A 22,124-nucleotide genomic window follows, 5' to 3' on the forward strand; every position below is an offset into this window, starting at 1 on the left:
CCCAGGGGACAGCTCAAGGAAGAGGTCAGTTAGAAAGTGTGAAGTTGAGAAGGGAGGCTTGGGGTGTCATGTGGGTTGAATGTCTGGTTATGGACAACATCGTCTGGGATGAGGAGAAGAGAAGGACCAGCACGAACTCTGAGGGACTCCTTGCCACCTTTAATTCTGGGTAGAGAAGGAAGAGCCTACAAAGAAGACAGAAAGGGGGAAAGCAGGGACGCCATGAAAGACACAGGAAGAACCTCTTCCAGGAAGAGGGTGTGTCCAACAGTGTGGAATGTCCTGGGAAAGGTCCATCAGTCCCAGAACCCAGAAGGGTAGAGCTGAATAATGGGAAAAGGGGAAGGGTCCTGATAGGCAGAGATGGAGATAAGGACTCAGCTTGAGATGTCAGGTCTCAAGACGGCTGCTGGACAAGCAAGTGGACATGATGACTCAAGAATTAGACAAAGAGGTCCGGAGTTCTGGAAAAGTCCAGCTGGAGATGTGGATGCTGAAGTCCTCAACATACAGATGCTATTTAAAGCAGATGAAACCACCATGAGGGTGAGTATAAACAGATAAAAGGAGGAGGAGAGCTCCTGGGTCTAAGCATTGGTCACTCCAGTGATAAGAGGTCATGTTGATAGGAGGGACAAACACAGGAGGTCACAGACACAGAGTCAAAGCAGGGGACAGTCAGGGGGGATGGATCCTAAAGTGAAGTGTAGAGGGGTCAAAGAGAGTCAACACACAAGAGAGGATTGGTTCTGAAAACCAAGTAAAGAAATTGTTTGCAGAAGACAATAGTCAGCGTTGAACTCAACTCCGTTGATAAATCAAGAGAGACAATGGTTGAAAACTGAGCATTGGGTTCAGGACCACATAAGTGATTATTGGTCAGAAACAGTAGGAGATAGATAGACAGATGATAGATAGATTTTATATATCTCTGTATCTCTATCTATCGGGTGGGGGGAGAGATTTATTTGAGGTATTGGCCTAGGTGATTATGGAGGCTGAGAAGTCTCATGATCTGCGGTCTGCAAGCTGGACACCCAGGAAAGCCAGTGGCAAAGTCCTAATGTAACAGAGAAGAACAAACCTGACTCCGTATTGAATCTATACCTTTAGCTCTAACCCTTGTGTTCTGTTGCCTGTGCTGAGTCATGCAGGCTCTGCACCTTTTGTTAAAGAGGGTTGCCTATAGCCTGAAATATACAGGATAGATTATTCTCAAGGCTCTGACCTTTAAAGGTAAAATACTTTTCCATTCATATAGAGATAAAATGTTGCAGAACAGAAAAATGACAGTTGTCTTTTTGGAGGTTTAGAGGAACATGGTGACCTGACCTATGTGGACAGCTACAAGAGCAAAGGATTCCAGCACTGAGAAGTTTGCAACAACCAGTGACACTCCCCCTCCCTTTTAGTATAAAAGAAGCCTGAATTCAAACTCAGGTGAGGTGCTTTTTTGGGGATACTAGTCCACCATCTTCTTGGTCTGCTGGCTTTCCAAATAAAGTCACACCTCGTCTCTCTGTTGACTGGGCTGTGATGCAGCAAGCAGTATGATCTTGGACCCAGTAACACTAAGAACCAGGTGAGCTGACTGTATAAGTCTCAGTTCAAGGGCAGGACACTGATGTCCCAGCCTCGCAGTTAGGCAGAAGGGGTTAACTTCCTGTGCCTTTTCTTCTATTCAGAACCTCATCAGATTGGATGAGCCCATACACGTTGGGGAGGGAACTCTTCTTTACTGCATCCACCAATTCCAATGCTAATCTTATCTGAAATAATGTTTAAACAAGTATCTGGGCACCCAAGGCCAGTCTAGTTAGGTAACATAAAACTAACCATCCCGCTGGCCATTGGGTTCAGCACTGAGCAGTTGACCTGTGGCTGTAAAAGAGCAGTTCTGGGGAGGTGGTGAAGGCAACAGCTGACTGAAGTGGGTTCCGGAGAGAGTTGCAGAGAAACTTTTGAGGACAAGTGCACGCAGCTCCTTTGAAGAATTTCACTGCATGGGGAGGAAAAGACACAGGCAGTAGCTGAAAGGGCATTCTGATCAAGAGATGGCTCTTCTGAAGAGTGGAGAAGTAAGAGCTTCTCTGCATGCTGAGAGAAACGGTCCAAAGGATCGGAAGAAACAGTGCTGCCTGACTGAGTGGGGAGAATGTCTGTAGCAGTGCCCTTGAGCAGACAAGAAAGAGGGGATCCAGGTACAGAAGGGTGGGGCCTAGTCCTGGGGGCAGGTGGTCACTGCTCAGAGAACAGCAGTCCCTTCATGGCAACAGAATCAGACGTAGATTACGTGCAGGAAGAAAGGCAGATGTGGATGGGGTTATGAAAGGTACAGAAAATCTGCTTTCTCCTGTTTTCTCAATGAAATAGGAAGCCACATGCTCGGCTCAGTGTAACTTTAGGCGGAAAGGATGGGGATGTGAAGAAGGAGGGAGGCACGTAAAGACCAGGAAAGTTGGGACATGCACAGCTCAGGAAATAGGACAGGCTTCCTGGGAGCACTCGGGAATCCACTCCAAACCAATGACAATCACTAAAAATTACAACAGGAGTCACTCAGAAGACAGGAACAGAAAGCCAGGAGCTGAACATCCTCCTGGAAAGCTCGTGTGTGCCCAGGCACTCTGCTGGGGGAGGGGTCTGCAGTGCAGAGTGTTGCAGGGGGAGTAGTCAGCTCACAGGGGGTTTCAAGGGAAGATGGGGAGAGACGGCTGGTATTGAAGACAAGGAACAAGAAGAGACAGAACTGTCTGTAGCCCTCGTGATGAGGCCCTTGGGGGGAGGCAGTGTCACCAGGGGAGAACCAGCACATGTTCAAAGGCAAAGGGAAGGTTCCGTTGAAGAAAAAGGGAGGACACGAGGGATTTGGTCCACGACTGACCATGGGCTTCAAAGGTACAGCAGATGGTCTTGGGTCTTGGGAGGGACAGGAGGTGGGATCAGAACAGGGGGTGAAGAGAGCCTCCAGGGGATTCAGGTCTGGGGGACCAGGGATGGCTGGCAGTCCTGAGCTCCTGGTACTGATTGATGTACAGTGAAGGATGTGGTGAGACCAGTCCCGACAGCCCAAAGGCAGACAGTGGAGGAGAAGCAGGGGGGAGGCTGGAACATCACCTGGCCCATGTAGAGGTCTGGGGGTGGAGGCAAGGAAGCCAGCAGAGGGGTGGTCTTACTTGGAGCATGAGGAGATTTTCTGTCTCTCCGGGCTCCAGCTGTGGATGTGTGGAGGCTGGTTTGTGGCTCATCTAACTCTGAGTGTTGGGTGCCAGCTTTGCTTCTTCCCCTGGGGGCATCAAGACCATGGTGGTGGTGGGGGGGCTGGAGGGTCTGCTCTAGGAGGACAGGCTATCTCTCGATGTATCAGTCATCTACGCTGCATAACAGATTACCACAGTTTAGCAGCTGGAAACTATGCCCATTGGCCAGCTCATAGTTCTGTGGGTCCGAAGTTGGGACAGGGTATGGCTGGATTCTATGCTCAGGGTCTCACACTCATGGCGTTGGCCTGTTGTGTTTCAGCGGAGGCTCTGGGGGAAGGATCCACTTCCAAACTCATTCAGGTTGTTGGCAGAATCAAGTTTCTTAAGAACAGAGGCTGCAGACATGTCCTCTTGCTGGCTGTCAGCCAGGGGTCACTCAGTTCCCAGAGACCCTGGGCTGCCCCATCATGTGGCCCTCCATCTTCAGAGCCAGCAATGGAGAATCTCTCTGCCATCATTTTCCTCTCATGCTCGACAATCTCATGCCTGGAAGAGCCATGTCTCTTTTAAGGGCTCACCTGATTATGTCAAGCCCACCTGCATAAGCTCCCTTCCTCAAGGCCAACTGGGCCATCGCACATACCCTGGTCACAAGGTAGAATCTGTCATATTCACAGTCCTGGGGATCGTACAAGGCACACACACTTGGTCCCTGTTGATGGAAGCCTGGTTCCAACAGGATGAGCTGCTCCAGGCTGTCGATCTCAGAAACTAACACGACATTTTAAATCAACTATACTACAACAAAAAATTAAATTTTAGAAAAAAATCAGGTAAGGTCATCTTCTATGGGATAAGGATGTGGTGAGGCAAGCAGGCTGGATTCCAATGTGTGCTGAGCAGTTTGAATTGAATTGTTGAGAAGACTATGGGAGGGTGAGCTGACCAGGGACACAGCAGGACCACTGGCAGAGAAAGTGTGAACAAGTCTCCTTGACGACTCAAAACACGGCAAGTATGCCTACAGGACCAAGTGAAAGATGAAGGAGTGCAGGTCTTTTCTTTCTTTACGCAGCCTGGAAGCATCCCGAAAACTCCCCACTGCACCCCTGACACCAGTCTCAATTGCTAAGGAGGCTCAGTCGTCAAGAGCCCCCATCTCCTTCCCTGACAATTCCACCCCCCCACACACCTGGGCATCAGCCTCCAAAGCCGCTCTCCTCCTGGGTGTCCTGGCCTCAGCCAGGACATCGGAGGACTGGCAGCTGCTTTAGCAGCAACACATTCTTCAGGAGGAGAAGACAAGGAGAAATCCAGCCTACAGTCTTCCGGAGCCAAGAATGTGTTTGTGTAGGTTCCGAATTGAATAAACACACAGCGTGCAGCTTGCCAAATGCCAGCACCTTCATTTTCTAATAACAAATGGCTGGTTAGAATCAATAACAACTCCCTGCTGCCGTGGTAGCAGCAGCACGAGGACGGTGGAGGCGGCCTGGGCACCAGAGGAACAGCTGCTGTGCCCACGTCTGAGGCCTCTGTCGGTGGGGTGGCTGCCACTTAGCCATGCCGGCCTCGCTACTGACACTCACTCCTAATACTCTTCCTGCTATTCAGCTTCGCAGATAAAGCAGAAAATCTGCTGGGGCGTGTAGGATCCATGTAAATCATGTTTCAGCTTAGAGGGGGCCTGTGTCCAAGAGGTGGAAAGGGAGGAGGAAGCATATGCATTGCCACGGCTGGAGATATCAGCAAAGATGGAAGCATGGAACTGGTCTTTAACATAGAGGGGGTTGGGAGTCAGAATAACATACAGCAGTTTCTAGAGCTGGCTCTTGCCAGCTTGTGTGACCTTGGAAATGTTACTTAACCTCTCTGTGCCTCACATTCTCATCTATAAAGTGGGGGCTATAATAGCAACTGTCTCATGGACATTTCCCAAGCATTCACGTGAAGCACTGGGAGAGCTCAGGAAACAGTAGCATCATTACTGCTCCACTCACTCTCCCCAAAGACCCCTACTGGATCTGACCATGAGCCAGGAGCTCCTTTCAGGCCCTGGTGGGCTACAGGCTCCCTCTGGCACGTTCCAACAGCACCCAATACAGCCCTCAACTCAAGGGGCTGCTCCCTGCTTTGGTGTTGGCTGGGCTGCTACAACAAAACCGCTTCCGAGACACATCACCGTAGCGTAGTCAGCCTCAAGTGAGATGCTGTGGCCTGCTGCCAGCACAGCATGACTAAAGGATCCTCTCATGTCACAGCTCCTTCATGAACAATGTACCAAGGTCCATGGGTACAAAGTCAATTATGTGCATTCACCGTATGTACCTGTTTTCTCTGGGTCTACCTTGCAACGCACCAATATCAGGTGGGACTGTACCATTGTAGTCATCCTGATATCTACCTCTACCTCTCATCAACCATGTGTAGATAACAAATGGATACCCATAGGATGGAAGGATAGCTCTAGGATGGAAGGATAGCTCTAGGATGGATGGATAGCCATAGGATGGATAGATAGCCATAAAATGGATGGATAGCCATAGGATGGAGGGATAGTCATAGGATGGAGGGATAGCCATAGGATGGATGGTTAACTATAGAAAGGATGGATAGCCATAGAATGGATGGATAGCCATAGGATGGAGGGATAGCCATAGGATGGAGGGATAGTTATAGAATGGATGGATAACCTCAGGATAGATAGATAGGTATAAGATGGATGGATAACCATAGGATGGATGGATAAGTATAGCATGGGTGGATAGGTAGAGGATAGTTGGATAGCCATAGGATGGATGGATAGCCACAGGACGGATGGATAGGACGGATGGATAACACTCACTGTCACACATTCAGGGTGGACCTTGTCACTCCTCTTGCTCAGAAGCTTCAGCGGCCCTTGTTGATCCAGCATAGTGTGCCACACCCTTCCTCACCTGGTCCTACCTGTCCTCTTGGCTTGGTACAGGGTCCCTTCCTATAGATTCCAGCTATACTGTGCATTGCCTGGCTCATCAGGCCACATGCTCCGCTCTGTCCAAATTTCTTAACCTCATCCTTCCTCTGGATAAGCTAGCACAGGTCCTCTAATGCTTAGCTCTGGAGGTCCCCCACAGTTCCTCCAGGAGGAGCTGATGTTTCCCCTCTTCTGAGAGCTCCTAACACTTACCACTGTTGGTTGTTGGCAGTCAGGTTTCCCTCTAGATGATGAAAAATGGGGCATGCTGTATTCATCTCTACACCCTACAATGCCTAGTGCTTTGGCATAGAGTGGAGCCACGATAAGGATGGGTGGGTGGATGGGTGGATGGATGGATGGATGGATGGACTGACTAATTCTAACATAATTAGCCCTTATGTAAGGCAGTAAGGAATAAGAGAGAGAACGGTGTCTGCTGTGGGATCAGAGGGCCCCTCTAATTGATTCTCAGATTTCATAGACCTCAGGCCTGTCTTGTTTCCCAGTCTGTCCTTCCCTCCCCCATCACTTTAGCCCACTTCTCCTGAGTTCTCACTCTTGTTTCTCTACCATTGACCATGAGGTCTCCTGCTCAGCTAGACCCTTGACACTGACCCCTAAATACCTGACCCTGTCCAGTGACCCCATAATCACAGCAAGCAGAGCCTTAGATCTCAGACCCCCTGAATCACATCTCTCTCTGCCCAGAACTTTAGCACATTTTCCAAGGACAAAGAGGTACTGTATGGACATCTTAGAGATGAGGAGAAGGAGGAAGAAAAGAGCAAATAAGAGGCCACAATTCTCATGCATGAGCTCACTGTTGGGAAGACCAACAACACAGCTGTGTCGGGTCGGAGGAGGAAGGGACGTGTCCTCGTAAGATGCAGGAGGGTGTTCTTGGGAATCCTGTAGGGAAATCCCTGGGGAAGGACTCATTTATTGAGTGTCTAGAATATGTTCCACAAATAGCCTTTAACATCTCCTAGGAGAGAGAAAATATTAACCCCATTTCACCCGTAGGAAACTGATGCACCCAGAAATTGATAACATGTAGAAGATCCCGCAGCTAATAAGGGGATTGAGCCAGAATTTAAGCCCAAGTCTCTGACTCTAAAACCACTTACAGAACTCTGGTTGTGGCCCCAGAATGATTTGGAGGGAAATAAACAGGAAAATAATGAAAAGGGAGAGGGGGATGCAAAAGGCAGGGTAAAACCATGGCCCTTTGCCCCAGATGTCCACTCATCTTGGCTGAAACCACAGGAGAATGTGTGAAAAAGCAGCCGATGCTGAATCTGTGAGACGGGAACATTCCATTGTGCCACGCAGCAAATCCTGGGTTCCCTGCTGCCCCAAGATGATGTTAGCCCAGCATGTGACAGCGATTAATAGCTTATTTCTCAAATCAGCCCATTAGAAATAATCATGCAGGCAAACATGGGCCATTAATCTGCCTTGGAACCCAACCCGCACAGGCTGACAGGGGGATAAGGGGATGAGATCGTTGGAGGTGCCCAAGGCAGGGAACTTTTGTGCACAGAGAGAACATTGCTGTGAAGTGGGGGGAGCCAAAGCCGGGCCCAAACTGTGTCTTGGGCAGGATCTACACGGGACCCAGAACCTGAGTGACCACAATGGGCACTGGGCTTTCTTCTTAAGGGCCAAGGATGGCTCCACATGGAAGCAGCTGCCTGCAGCGCTGCATTGAGAAGGATTTTGAGCCCATAGTCTGTCATGCTTTCTGTCTTGGGTGATGGTAGGCGAGTGAAGGCACAAGTGCTCTGAATGTGATGTCCCTGGACCCAGTGCCATGCTGAGGGCAGGAGGGAGCACCCGCCCCAACAGTGGAGTATTTTATCTCTGACATTGTAAAGCATCGTCTGCACAAGGTAATAAGGAGAAGGAGATGGACTTAGTTTCATTACTGTTCTTCAGTTCTCTACAGAAAATGCTCCGCCCTCTTGCCTGCTCCAGGGGGGACCACTCCCACCCACTGCTCCCTCCCCACTTGGTAGGGCTCTCCTGCTGACTGATGTGCACTCTTCAAGGTCTGCCCAGAAGACCCTGGCATCTCTGCATCCTTGGGGGCTCCGACCCCTCCTTTCTCCACCTCCACCCCTGATTCTGAGAGCTCCAGACACTTGAGGACTAAGAGGGAAGGAAGGAGGGCAGGGCTCATGCAGAAACCTGGCCACAGGTGAGGTGCAGGTGAGTCAGCCCCAGAATCCAAATCCCAGTGGGCTTGCTGTGTAGCCAGGGCCACCCCTCTCTCCAAGGTTCTCCCTCATTCCTGCAGGAGCAGACAAGTGACAGAGGGCTTTCTGGTGGCTTTTCCTGGGGACATGGCATCTTGATTTTGTGATGAAGGGAAGTCCTGCATCAGCCTAAGTTTCCCTGGGGGCTGGTAGCAGCAGGAAGTCTTCCCACCACCCCTTCTGGAGGACATCAGTGCCTCTGTCACCTGGCTTTTCTTTTTTTTATTTTTAATTTATTTTATTGAAGTATAGTTGATTTACAATGTTGTGTTAATTTCTACTGTACAGCAAAGTGATTCTGTTATACATAGATATGTACATATACATTCTTTTTCTTATTCTTTTCTATTATGGTTTATCACAGGATATTGATTATAGTTCCCTGTGCTATACAGTAGGAACTTGGTGTTTATCCATTCTATATATAATAGTTTGCATTGGCTAATTTCAAACTCCCAGTCCTTCCCTTCCCCACCTCCCCTCCCCCTTGGAAACCACAGGTCTGTTTTCTATGTCTGTGAGTCTGTTTCTGTTTTGTAGATAAGTTCATTTGTGCCATATTTTAGATTCTACATATAAGTGATATCATATGGTATTTGTCTTTCTCTGTCTGATTTACTTCAGTTAGTATGATAATCTCTAGGTCCATCCATCTTGCTGCAAATGGCATTATTTCATTCTCTTTTATGGCTGAGTAATATTCCATTGTGTATATGTACCACATCTTCTTTATCCATTCATCTGTCAGTGGACATTTAGGTTGTTTCCATGTCTTGGCCATTGCTCTTTAGCTGCACATCAGCATTGCTAGGGTATCGGTTGGTTGGTCCCATCCTCTTGGCTTCTGGGTTGAAGTCCCAATGTCCTCTCTCAGACGGATGCAGCTGAACATCTCAGGAAAGTGTCCCCTGAGAACCAACCTCAGCTCCCTCCTCCATTGGACCCCAAGATCTCTGACCTGACCAACCTTATCTTTGCTGCACCCTGTCCCCATCCTCTCACCTGGCTCCTTGTGTGGACATCACCTGGGCTGGACACCTAGGTAGGTTCCAGGGCACCCCAGGTGTCCACAGCATCATCTCTCCAGGTTTGGCCATTGACTAGCTTCTCCTGCCTCTTGTGAAAGTTGGATGCCCTGGTGTCCCTCTCCTGGTTCTTCAATGCGCAGGTGTACAGAAAGGGCAATTGGCCCTGCACAAAGCCATGATAACACAGCAAAGTCAGGAGGATAAATAAAGGGGCAATTCCTCCCCTGAAAGAAGGGTTATTTTGAAGAGCAGACCTCCCTCAGGCAACCGGGTTTACGTAGAACTTCTCAGAAAAGCAACCTTGTAAGCAGCACTTCTAGGTGAAATGGTCCTGTACAGAGACACGTACCATCAGCTGATTTCTTGATGTGGCTGGACTGTAGCCAGGAACAGACTCCACGCTCAAATGTCCCCTGAGTATCTCTCCACATAGACTATCGTTTATATAACGGATGACTCTCTCCCATCCTAACGTCCTCATAAGAGGCTCAGAGGGGATCCCCACACTCTTTGCTATGGCTGATATTTTTAGAATGTCCAAGTGTGTGATTCATAGTCATTTGTTTGGGCAGCTCAGATATTTTCACCTACACAAGAACATATGGAAAAAGCAGAACCCAACCTTCCCATCTGCCCCAGCTGTACAATCCTCACACCACACAACAAACAACCAAGCTTCCTTCACCACCCAGTGCAATTTCTCCTGTTGATTAACCTGATAATGACCTTTAATGACCGATAAGTATCAATAGTTCATAAAACAACAACATCATGACTGGAATTTGCTGTAGATTGTAGCCTCTTATTCACACCCTTCTCCTGTCTCCTGTCCCAGGGAAATGCAACCATTGACCCCCATCCCACATTTCCTCTGGATTTCCTGTTCTCAGGGCGATGCCAGGCTCTTCATGACTTATCTACTGCATCAATCTATATAGGAACCTGCTTAATAGAGATGGGGTATGTCAAAGAAAATGTTGCTGCCATAGTAATAGACAAAGGATGTTGCTGCCATCAAGCCATCACATTACAGCACCCCCCCGCCCCCCGACAGTGAGCCCTGAGGGAACTCGGGATGGAAACAGGATGACCACCATAAAGCCACTGCAGTCACCCCTGAGGGTGCACCCTGAGGAGACTCAGGATGAAAGAACACAGGATACTGGCCTCAGAGAGCTGAGGTGTATATCAAAGGAATGATTTCAATGAGCCCAGACTCGTGCATCTTCCCATACATCGAAAAATGCTAAATTCCTTGACTCGAGATGTCTGGTTTTCTTTAACTAACAGTAATCTTTTGATGTTCCCACTACCTGGTCTTTGTTGAAAAACTCTTATATACCCTGGCTGCTCCCTTACTTCTTCACAGCAGTCCCTCTGAGCTGTCTGAGATGCTGCATCCTGGGCTTGAGTCCTCAGTATGTCCACCAAATAAAACATAACTCTCAACGTTTAGGTTGTGCATTCTTTTTTTCAGTCGACAAGTACAATCTAGTGTAATAAATATTTCTCCAGGCAATTCAGAGAAAATAACCCAGGGGAAGGCTAGGTCTTAGTTGTACCTTTGGATTTCCCAGGCAAAAGAGCTTCGGGGAAACATCCTTAGTCATCCCTCTTGTACGACCGTCCTGTCAAAGTGTCCTCTCTCCCCATCCCGGTGACTCTTCTTCAAGCTCCACCCTTAGCTTATCACAATGGTAGGGGCAAATTTAGGGTGAGAGTAATGGTAGTTTTCACAAAGGAGGGAACTCCATTAGGTGAGAAGTCTGGATGGAAGCCCAAGATCACCTTGTGTTTCCTTATCAGAGAACAGGACCTGGGAAGAAATGATGGAGCCAGATTCCAAGAAGCTTCTTATTTTTCTTTCTTAGGTTGCTTCAAATCTTTTCTCATTAGAAAGAGTGATGTCTTGCCCTTTTTGCATAAAGCCCGGGACAAACATGAACTTCTTCTGTGATTTTTAAAGCTAGAAAATAATCCACCAAGGGAAAAAAAAATACAGCCCCAAATGGAGGCCTCTGTAAGTAATAAATCTGCTACCTACTGTAGTCTGTTTTCCTAAAACAAAAGTGACTGCAGCAAGCATTTTTTATTATTGCTCCTATAGTGTTTAAATATTTCAGCTGGGAGCCGCTGTGTGAAGAGAGACAGTAGTCCATCTGACGTGAGATTTATTAGAGAAAGTTGACACAAATATATTTGTAGGGAACAAAATATGTTTGTAGAGATTATTCCAGATTTACAGTGATTAATAACCGATCGGATGCTGCAAAGGTCAAAAGCCGCCTCCCCGGCAGTTTCCGTGCTGGGTCGAGTCAGAATCGAACATGAACTTCAGTGGTGCCAGGAACCTTTTGCTAAAAGAATGAGGTTTTCCTAATAGCATGAGATGAATACCAGAAGCAGACTTTCTGTTCAAAAAGTGCCAGACCACTTAGTTATACACTGTCGAATGGGATTTGGAGCCAGGAGGTATTCACGGGCTTGGCACAGGCAGGGGCTCCCTGAGACCCACAGAGGAGATGCCAGACACCAGAGATTTATCTTTGCTCCAGGGATGGAGGGGTCTGCAGAGCAGGGGGAGGGCGTGAGACTGCCCTTGTATGCATCTCCTCCCATCAGCTGTTTCCAATGCGTCTCTTTTCGGGATGTATACTTGAGACCCTAAGCAAAAGTGAATTGTCTTGATTTGAGGGTGAGTTCTGACCCCTCAAGTATTGATCAAATATCGATGGCTTGCACACATCTCGGCAAAGATAAAAATTGGTGCTTATCCAGAGAGCTATGAGGCACTCCCTTGAGATGAAGAGCCTGCTGGTGAAAGCTCCCCGTCGCCTCCCTGCAGACATGCAGCATCCGAAAATGGGCAGTAGCGACCCCCACAGCAGCATGGAGAGACCCGTCCCACCCATGGGCGTTTTCCCTCCTGGTGAGTGCACTGCAGCTCTCTGAGGATGGGGTGGAGACTATGCTTCCTCCTGGGCAGCTGGCCCCTCAGATACTAGATACTATCCATCTTCTCCTGCAAGCTGAAGTTGGCTGGAAACAGCAGCCTGATTAATAAAACTCACAAGTAGCCCCCGAGGTCAATGCTAACAGGCTCTCAATAAACAGTCCATAGCTTGAATCTTATCACCCCAGAAGGGTGAGTGGGCCTTGTTGAGAGCCAACAGCCGGGCCCATCTACCCCACCAATGACAAATGGCTTGCAATCCGTCAACCGTGTTGATGAGCATTGGCTGGAAGGCACGAAGGTGCTAATAAAGACTCCCCCTGCCCGCTGCTGCTTGGGGCAGGTGGGCTCGGGTGGGTGTTCGCTTCCAACTCATGCGCGGTGGCTGGAGGGGTTTCCAGCCTCCCCAGTTGTTGCCATGGAGAAGGAATTGGATGGCTTTAATACAGCTGTGCGGATGTCTCCCCGGAGACACTCCATGACAAGTTGGACTGGAAGTAGCAAATGAGCAACTGTAATCTTCAACTGTATGAATAAGTGATTGATTGGGCATAGGGGCTGTTAACAGCACTCTGTGTTCTGGCAGCGTAGGGCCTAGCAAAATGAGATAATCAGTCTGAGAGAGACACACACAGTGCGGCCGCCAGCTCCCCGTAACCCTCCACGGTGCAACATCCTGGTCAAGGGAAGCCTGCCCAGAGCTAATGACCGCCTCCTGTGGGCCCTGCGGAGGCCCGGCCACTCCAGGTCCCAGTTGGCCCTGAACCCATATCTGATGAGTTCTGCCACATGCGTGGCGACTGGTACTTTTTAAATAATGGTGTCTGTCTGATCTCCCCACCAGCTCCCGAGCCAACTCTGCTTGGCCTCACTGAAGGACACTGGTGGGTACTTGGTGGAAGTCAGAGTCCATGGAGATGTGAATCTCTGGGACCATCTGCCAGTGCTCCTTCTGAAGGGACTGATCCCTGCCACGTGGGGACTCCTCATCCCTGGCCAGACCCAACTGGATCAGGACATTCCATACGCAGGCCAGAGTGACCAATGACCTGGGGAGGAAAGATGAGCTGTGCCTACCAGCATCCCCTCTTGAGCTTTTGGCATCGGGACATTGTAAATCTGGCCAGCAATAAGTGGATAAGAGAAGTGAAGCATCAGGGAGACATCCAGGGCTGGGCCAGCAGGAAGCCGGTGACAACAGAGAGTAAAGAAGTGTCGGAAGCCATCCTGGAGCCATTGCACCATGACAAAGTCATGAGCAACGGAAGGCGAAACAGCAAGGCAGTGCTGTGCCAGGAAGGTGGACTACAGTTCCATTGTTATGTTTTATGATAATAAATTTACATACAGGGGCAATTTTGGGGGGATGTTGCTCCACGTGAAAGAAAAATTCCTCTAGGACTCCCCCTCCTGAAACTAGCACAGAATGGGAAGTACCCACTAAAGCCCCGGGGAAATAGGTAAAGAATTAAGAGCCTGGAACTAAGGGGATGTTTTTACGAAAAACACCCTCTAGTATGGAGTTATGGCCATGGGCCGGAGTTTCGGATGACATAGGAAATCTATGGTTCTATTATAAAGGAAGATTAATTATAGAAAAACAAATGACTAGAGCAGAATTCGTTGCCAGGATAGGGAGAAAACACTGTCTTAGTTGAAGAAAACAACGAGAAATAGCATGCAGGTACATTGTAAATATTTTCATGGAACCATTGTAAAAGGTTGCTCATGCAAGAAGAAAAATAGGAACAAGTAGCTCCAACTTCTACAATTGATATAATCATATAACTGCTTGACTTGGTTACTAAGAAACAACCTGTGATGAATGGGAACTTGGGGAAATATTTTAATAGGACATCTAGAAACTAGGGGATATTTGTTTTTAAAAATCTTTATAGAATATTTTGAGGTTTGATTATGCTAAGATTGTTTGGCCACGTACCTGGTAATGTAATCAACTACAATATATAAACCTGTGATTATAAACAAAAGAATGAAGAATAAGAATCAAGAATAAAGAATAAAGACATGAGAGAAAGAAACATGCAATGCTGAAGTAATAGAATTATTTCCTTCGCCAACGCTATCCATCCCTCGGGTATCCCTGGACTCGCTGGAGCTGGACTCCGGCAAAGAAGAGACAGGGAGACAGGGGGTCAGAGACAGGAGTCATTAACTTCCACATCTACCGTGGTTTCCTTCCTCAATGCCCAGTTGTGGTTGTATCAACCACTTTCCTGTATTTCTGATGCTTTGACATCTTGCGTCCCTACTGACCCTTGAGGGACTGCCCCTCCCTGGACCAGCTGATCCCAGAGATAGTGGCTTCCTCATTATGAGAATGTGCTTCCAATGCATACCAACCAATCTGCAGCCCACACCCCCATTACCTACTCCATCAATTCCAGGTTACTAGCCACTTGCCCTAATCACTCCAGAGTAGGTACCTGACAGCTAGCGACTGCCCCGAGCCCACTGAAATCATTCAAATTAGCCAAACCTAAACCCACCTACCCCACCTCATCTGTTGTTTTCCATGGAAACCATGGTTAAGACTCTTGCCCACATCTTTTTTCTTTTTCCCTCTGCCTCCTGACCAACCCTGGTGCTTCCCCATGTGGCCCTACATGGAAAGACATGTCGCCTCCCTTGGGATCCGTGAACAAAACAAACTACCTTTTCAATGGTAGTTATTTTCTGATCTGGTGATCTTGCCATACCTAAACAATAATAAAACCTGTATTTTAAAACAGTGGTATAGACAGACTCTATCTTCACACCATCTCAGCTTTGATGGCCTGCCAGACACATGTTGGGGCACCACCCTGCCACATCCCTTGCAGTCAGGTGGGACATGTCACTGGTCAGGCCAGTGGGCAGTGGGCATCCATGTGATTGCTGGCCAGAGCACTTGACTGCTGGTGGGAAACCCTCTGGCTGTGTCCGTTCCCTCTACCACTACAGTAAAGCTTCCATCACATCGGGTCCCTGACAGAGACCACTGGTGATGGACATGGAGAGTCATCTGGACTCCCAGCAGATTACATGTGAGCAGACGTAGACCTTTGTTGTGCAAAATCACTGGTGTGGAGCTGCTTGTTACTGCACCTTAGCCCAGGCTGTCTGAGCAATACACTGGAGGCTGATCCACACATTTGTAATAAATTCCCTGTAACTTACATTGACTCCAGTAGGTCCCTGTGCCTTGCATCCAAAATATCCCTGATCAGAAAACCACACCTAGCAGGCAGCATGAGGAGGTGGTTAGCAGGACAGTCGCTGCTACCTTAGAGCCATGGGGGCTTAGCTGGGTCACGGGGTTCCCTTCACCCCAAACTCTTCACCTGTAAAATGGGATACTGCCTCCAAAGCTGTGTGAGGACTAAATAGTAATTAATAGTAATTGTTCTAATTGCTTGACACATATTAATTCATTTACCTGCCATAGATGTGATCACCATTGATACTGGCATGGCCAGTACCATCCATAGTACAGGTGAGAGGTAACAACTCGTACCATTCACTAGAGCACAGGTGACATATAACACGGTGCCTGAAGCCTGGGGAAAGCTCTGTAGGTGGGGCCGAGTGGCAGCGTTCTGGGTGTGATGTGAAGATGGCGGGTGGCAGGTTGAAATTTCTGAGGGCAGATCCCCCCCACCATATACACTGTCCCACTGTTCTGCCATGTGCCCTTGGCCCCCACCCCTCACCCATCAAGAAGCAGAGGCCAATTCCCGTCCCCTTAAATATGGGCAGGCTTGTGACTGCTTTGTCTAATAGAATATGGCAAAAGTGGTGCTGCATTTCATCCCAGCTGGACCTAAAATATGATGTGTCATTCCCTTGTTCACTGGAACACTCCACTGGGAGCCTCATGTGGCCTTGTGAGAAGAATGACCACCCTGAGGCCACCATGCTGTGGGGAAGCCAAGCCCCATGGAGAGGCCAGGAATGGGCTGTGGTCAGCAGCGCTAGCCTCTGGGTCTCCTGACTGAACACCAGACACGTGAGTGAAGATGCTTCCAGAGGAGTGAGTCTCCAGTGAGTCTCTGCCAGCCTCTGAGTCTTCCAGCTGAGGTCTCAGACCCCACGGAGTGGAAGCCAGCTGTCCCCACTGGGCTCTGTCCCAACTCCTGACCCACAGGCTCTGTGAGCAGATGAGAATGACTATCCTTTTAACATAACAAATTTGGGGGTAAGGGGTGAACAGCAATAGCACCTGGAGCAAAGGCAGAGCCAACAGGATTGCTGAGGGGCTGGATCAGAGAGCAGCAGTGATGCCCCAGTATTTACTTGCACCTGGAGTGGAGGTGATGGACATCCAGGTAGACCTTCCTGCTGGGCAGGTGCAGTGAGCAGTTTGCAATTCAGAGCTAGAGTTGTATGACGACGCGGCGGGTCACCATCAGGTACCAAGGATGGAAGGAGGTCACTCAGAAAGTCGGGGCAGCTAGAGAAGAGGTCGGTCTCCTGGGCCCAGGCGTACCTCCAACAGAAACGCATACATACATTCACCAAAACCCCACAAGAATGTTCACAACAGCGCTCTTCATAATGGCCCCAAACCAGAAACAATCCAATTGCCCATCCACAATAGGATGAGGAAATAAACTGTAGTCTATTTTGACAATGGTGAAAAGAAAAACTGTTGCTCCATAGAGCAATGTGGATTAAGCTCACAGATAGGATGTTAAGGGGAAAAAAGTCAGACAGGAAAGGGGATGTGCTTTAGGGTTACCTGCACAGGAGGTAAAAACAAAAAAACAAAAAAACAAAACAAAACAAAACAAAAAAAGAATGGGGAAAACAAACAAACTGCTCATCATAGAAATCAGAAGGTGGTAAGAAGGTGGGGGTTGTAGTGGCTGGGAGGGAGGTGACCCGGGGAGACCCTTGGGTGCTGGAAACGTCCCATAGCCTGGCCCTTGCTGTGCAGATACAGGTGCACTCCCTTCATAAACAGTCATCAAGCTGTACAGTTTGTACACTTGCCTGCATATGTTATATTTCCCCTTAAAAAGCCTACCAAAAATCTCCCATATTCTCCATGCAGGTGGCCCCATGCATCACATCAGGATTTTCTGTAACAAAGCTGGGATGAAAGGCAGCTATATACTTTCAATCTCTGAACAATTATTTAACCAGAATCTCCTTTCTCTGGGACTCAGCTTTCTGTTTAAGAGAGATTTTTCTTTTCTTGCCTCAACTGGTTGGTAACAAATCCCCAGACCCTATAAATAAAGTATATCTCCCTTCGAGCAAGGTCAGTAATCTCTACACTGTGGTCCTATAATGCCATTGCTGACTAAAATTCATTCAACTGAGAATTAAATACAATTGCTGCTGCATCGCTGCCTTTTCCTAAGGCATTTTTCATTTGTATCAATGCATTAAGATTGATCAAAATGAGACATTCATTAAATAATTCTTAAAGTTTCAAGAAATGTATAATCGACTCACTTTAATTATGACATACATTTACCCCATCATTTTTATCACACACCTCATTGTGGTATTATTGCATAGGTGATGGGGGGACAGGATCCCACTAACCAGGAGGAAATGTCCCAGCCAGGGTCACACCTGAAGAGTGAACTGGCTTAAAAGGGGAAGACATGACGGCCTTGTGTGTGATGATTTACTCACACTTGAAAATTCAGAGGATAAGATGTGACCCTGGAATAGGTTTGGTAGGGAAATTAGTGCCCAGAGTCCAGGGCCCAGCCCTGGAAAGGGCAATGTCACCACTATAGCAGGCAGTCCCTGACGACCCCATCCAATTCCTCATTAATCTCTTTGGTGTTACATGAGCCAAAGTTAATAGGGGCTTAACGGTAACAGAAACGAGGTCTGCAGGAAGCAAGGACCAGTCAGAGTTCTCCCCCATCCCCCACCCAGACAACTGCATAGGTGTTCCCCCTGCTCCCCCCACTGGTCCAGTAATGGGTCTGGACACTCCCACCAGCCCCCAACTCATCTTGTGTCATATTACGTGGTCTGCATTCCTTTCCAGTAAACAAAAAAAGCTGGAAGAATTAAGTGTCTTCAGGAACCAAACGGCCCTCTTGGCTCAGAGAAGCTGAGATGGTGAAAGAAACCAATGTGCATTTCTACAAATGTCACAATTAGCTTATGACTCTGGAGGAATGGATTTCTTTTATTTATTTATTTATTTATTTATTTATTTATTTTGCGGTACGCGGGCCTCTCACTGTGGTGGCCTCTCTCATTACGGAGCACAGGCTCCGGATGCGCAGGCTCAGCGGCCATGGCTCACGGGCCCAGCCGCTCCGCGGCATGTGGGATCTTCCCAGACCGGGACACGAACCTGTGTCCCCTGCATCGGCAGGCGGACTCCCAACCACTGCGCCACCAGGGGAGGGGATGGATTTCGAAAGCCTGCCCTCCTCTGTGCCTTTATAGAGACTGGCGTCTGTGATCCACACAGACCTGGATGGAAAGGGACCCCTTTGAAATAAGCTTCATTTTTCATTGTTCTCCCCTAGAGCCTTTTGGCTGCATGTGGTCACAACCTCTCTCAAATCACTTTTAAGCAGCATTGTAGTCGTCTTTTTTGCTTATTTGTTTATTTTGTTGTTGTTTGTACTCAAGGACCCTCAAGACATTGTGACTATTGGAGGGAGGGGTCCTGGACCATAACCCTTCAGAAAGATCGGTGGATAGAGAATAAGTGGAAAAGAAAGGAGGGAAGGAAGGGAGGAAAGAAGGAAACAAGGTTAATCCATTTACAGATGATGAAACCAAGCCCCAAAGAGGTCCCCTGATTTGTCCACAGTACACAACTTGTCAGAAGCAGAGCTGAGTGAGGAACCCGGTTGCCTGCCTGCGGTCTAGTCCTCCTGCCACTGTGCTGCACAGCTGGGATTCTCAGGATCTTTCTAGAATATATGGACTTGAGCTAGACCTTGAAGACGAAGGATGTCTAGACAGCCCAGTCCTGGTAACAGGGGACACCTGACTGCTGTATGTCCATTTCTCAAGTTTTGGGAAACCCCAAGTTCCTCTATCTCTCTCCCCTCTTTCTTTCTCTCCTCACATTTTCTGAGACATTTTCTCAGCCAGAAACTTGTACATGGAGATACAGAAGGAAGCACCACCTCCTTGGTATTGAGGAGCTCAGACTAGACTAGGGGTGTCAGAGGGACCTGTGGGTCCCATGAACCAGGAAATGACAGATGTTGCCTGGACGAGCTCCAGTCTCTCAGCTCTAACTTGGCCACCCCACGCCCTCCTCCACATAACTCCACCGTGACTCTCACTTACAGCTGTTTCCCCAAGCACTCATCCTGGGGTGTCAAGGAAAGATACTCGATAAGCACATCTTTTTTTGACAGGGACGTCATACAAGCTGTAGGGAAGTAAAGGTCATTGCGACGGGACACTTTTGGATTTCCTTTTCTTGGAAAACTCAGAATGGGGACGATATCCTTCATGGGACATTTGTAAGCAAGGAAGGTAGAAGAATGTACACAGGATGGCCAGGATTCCTTCTGGGCTGATGATTTAATGATCTTTGGTTTTCTTCTTAAAACGTGCACACACAGGTAAGATTTGTCTGACCTGATAGCGAATTTTCTTCTGAATATCCTGCAGTTTGTGCACTGCTGTTCTCCTTAGCACAGAAGATTCCTTTCTCTGTTTCAAAGTCACCTGCTCTGCGGTCATTCCAAGCTGTATCTGGTGAACATTGATAAGGTGCAGTGTGCCAGCCACCCTGGGTGGAACACGCACTGGTTAAATATGTTGGGAGAGATTATGAGAGTTTTGACAATACTTCTAAGCAGCTTATGTGTCAGTTTCACCTTTCACCAAACATCTGTTATGAGGATTTAGATAAGATGTCTCCTGAGTGATGTTATAACCCACACACTGTAACCTACCCCTCCTCATCACCCCCAGGAAGAGAGGAACAATTTCACTGCAGAAGATTCAAACTTGTTTTGGGTGTTAAGGTCTCAGCTCCACACAAAAGAGTTTGGCCACGTGAGTAAAGGTCACACTACAGTGATGCCTGGGTCTTCAACACACACTCAGACAAGCCCATTCTTGGCCACTGCAGACCTGGATACCCTACTCTAAGTAGAGCTAAGGGTATTTAGGTCAGACGTAGGAGTGAACTCCAGGGCCCTCCCTAGCAGACTGCATTCATGCAATTCCATACCCTTGGCCATAACCCCAGTGTCCTCCCACTGTGGGCAGGCACCATTCCCTGCCCTGGGCTTGGCCACAGGACAAGCTTTGGTGAATGACATGTTAGTAAATGATTGCAAGCAAAGTCTTGAAAGCACTTTAGCCATTGGAGTGGTTAGCTCATACCCAAGCTGGCCTGTGATCCTAAGCCAAGCATGGAGCTGAGGCCCCAGCTGACATGAGCAAACCCAGCGTAACCCAGACCCACTCTATTAGCCATGGTTCCCCAGGGAGGCAGAACCATTAGGATATATAGAGCTGGAGATAGAAACATAGGTATTCCTATCCATAATATATATATTATAACACATGTATATGTACATTTAAATATATGTATTATAATATATATATGTACATTTCTATTTATATTTCTACATATATATGGAAAGAGAGTCCTTATAAGGAATTGGCTCATCCATTATGGAGGCTGAGAGTTCCCGTGAGCTGCTGTCTGCAGGCTGGACATCCAGCAAAGCTGGTGGTGAAATTCAGTTCAAGTCTGAAGACCTGAAACCAGGAGCATGAAGGACAGGAGACAGATGTTCCAGTCCTGCAGTCAGACAGACAATACACTCCTGCCCAGTCTTCTTATTCTTTTTTTTTTTTTAATGAATGATCATTTCAATTTTAATATTTGGGAAGTTAATTTTTTGGTATGAGTCTACAAATGAGTATTACAGATGTTGTATAGTTTTAATAGTATGGAATTAAAATCCTTGAAGTGTAACAAATCCCAACTAACCTGAGAATTACTGAGGTGAAACAGAATAAAATCATCGAAAAACACCACTGTCCATGATTAACACTTACATTAGTCCTAGAACATAATTAGATAATGAAATGCTACTTTCTCTTCCAAAGGCAGAAAATGCAGTTGAACAATTACTGCATGACACCCTCCAATTTATAGTTAGTGTTTACGGATTTTTTTTTATCAATTTTATACACATCAGTGTATACATGTCAATCCCAATCGCCCAATTCAGCACACCACCATCCCCACTCCACCGTGGTTTTCCCCCCTTGGTGTCCACACATTTGTTCTCTACATCTGTGTCTCAACTTCTGCTCTGCAAACCGGCTCATCCGTACCATTCTTCTAGGTTCCACATACATGCGTTAATATACAATATTTGTTTTTCTCTTTCTGACTTACTTCACTCTGTATGACAGTCTCTAGGTCCGTCCACGTCTCAACAAATGACTCAATTTCATTCCTTTTTATGGCTGAGTAATATTCCATTGTATATATGTACCACAACTTCTTTATCCATTCGTCTATCAATGGGCATTTAGGTTGCTTCCATGTCCTGGCTATTGTAAATAGTGCTGCAATGAACACTGGGGTATGTGTGTCTTTTTGAATTATGGTTTTCTCTGGGTATATGCCCAGTAGTGGGTTTGCTGGATCATATGGTAATTCTATTTTTAGTTTTTTAAGGAACCTCCACACTGTTCTCCATAGTGGCTGTATCAATTTACATTCCCACCAACAGTGCAAAAGGG

Source organism: Mesoplodon mirus (assembly GCF_964341445.2).
Source record: "Mesoplodon mirus genome assembly, chromosome: 3".
NCBI lineage: Eukaryota > Metazoa > Chordata > Mammalia > Artiodactyla > Ziphiidae > Mesoplodon > Mesoplodon mirus.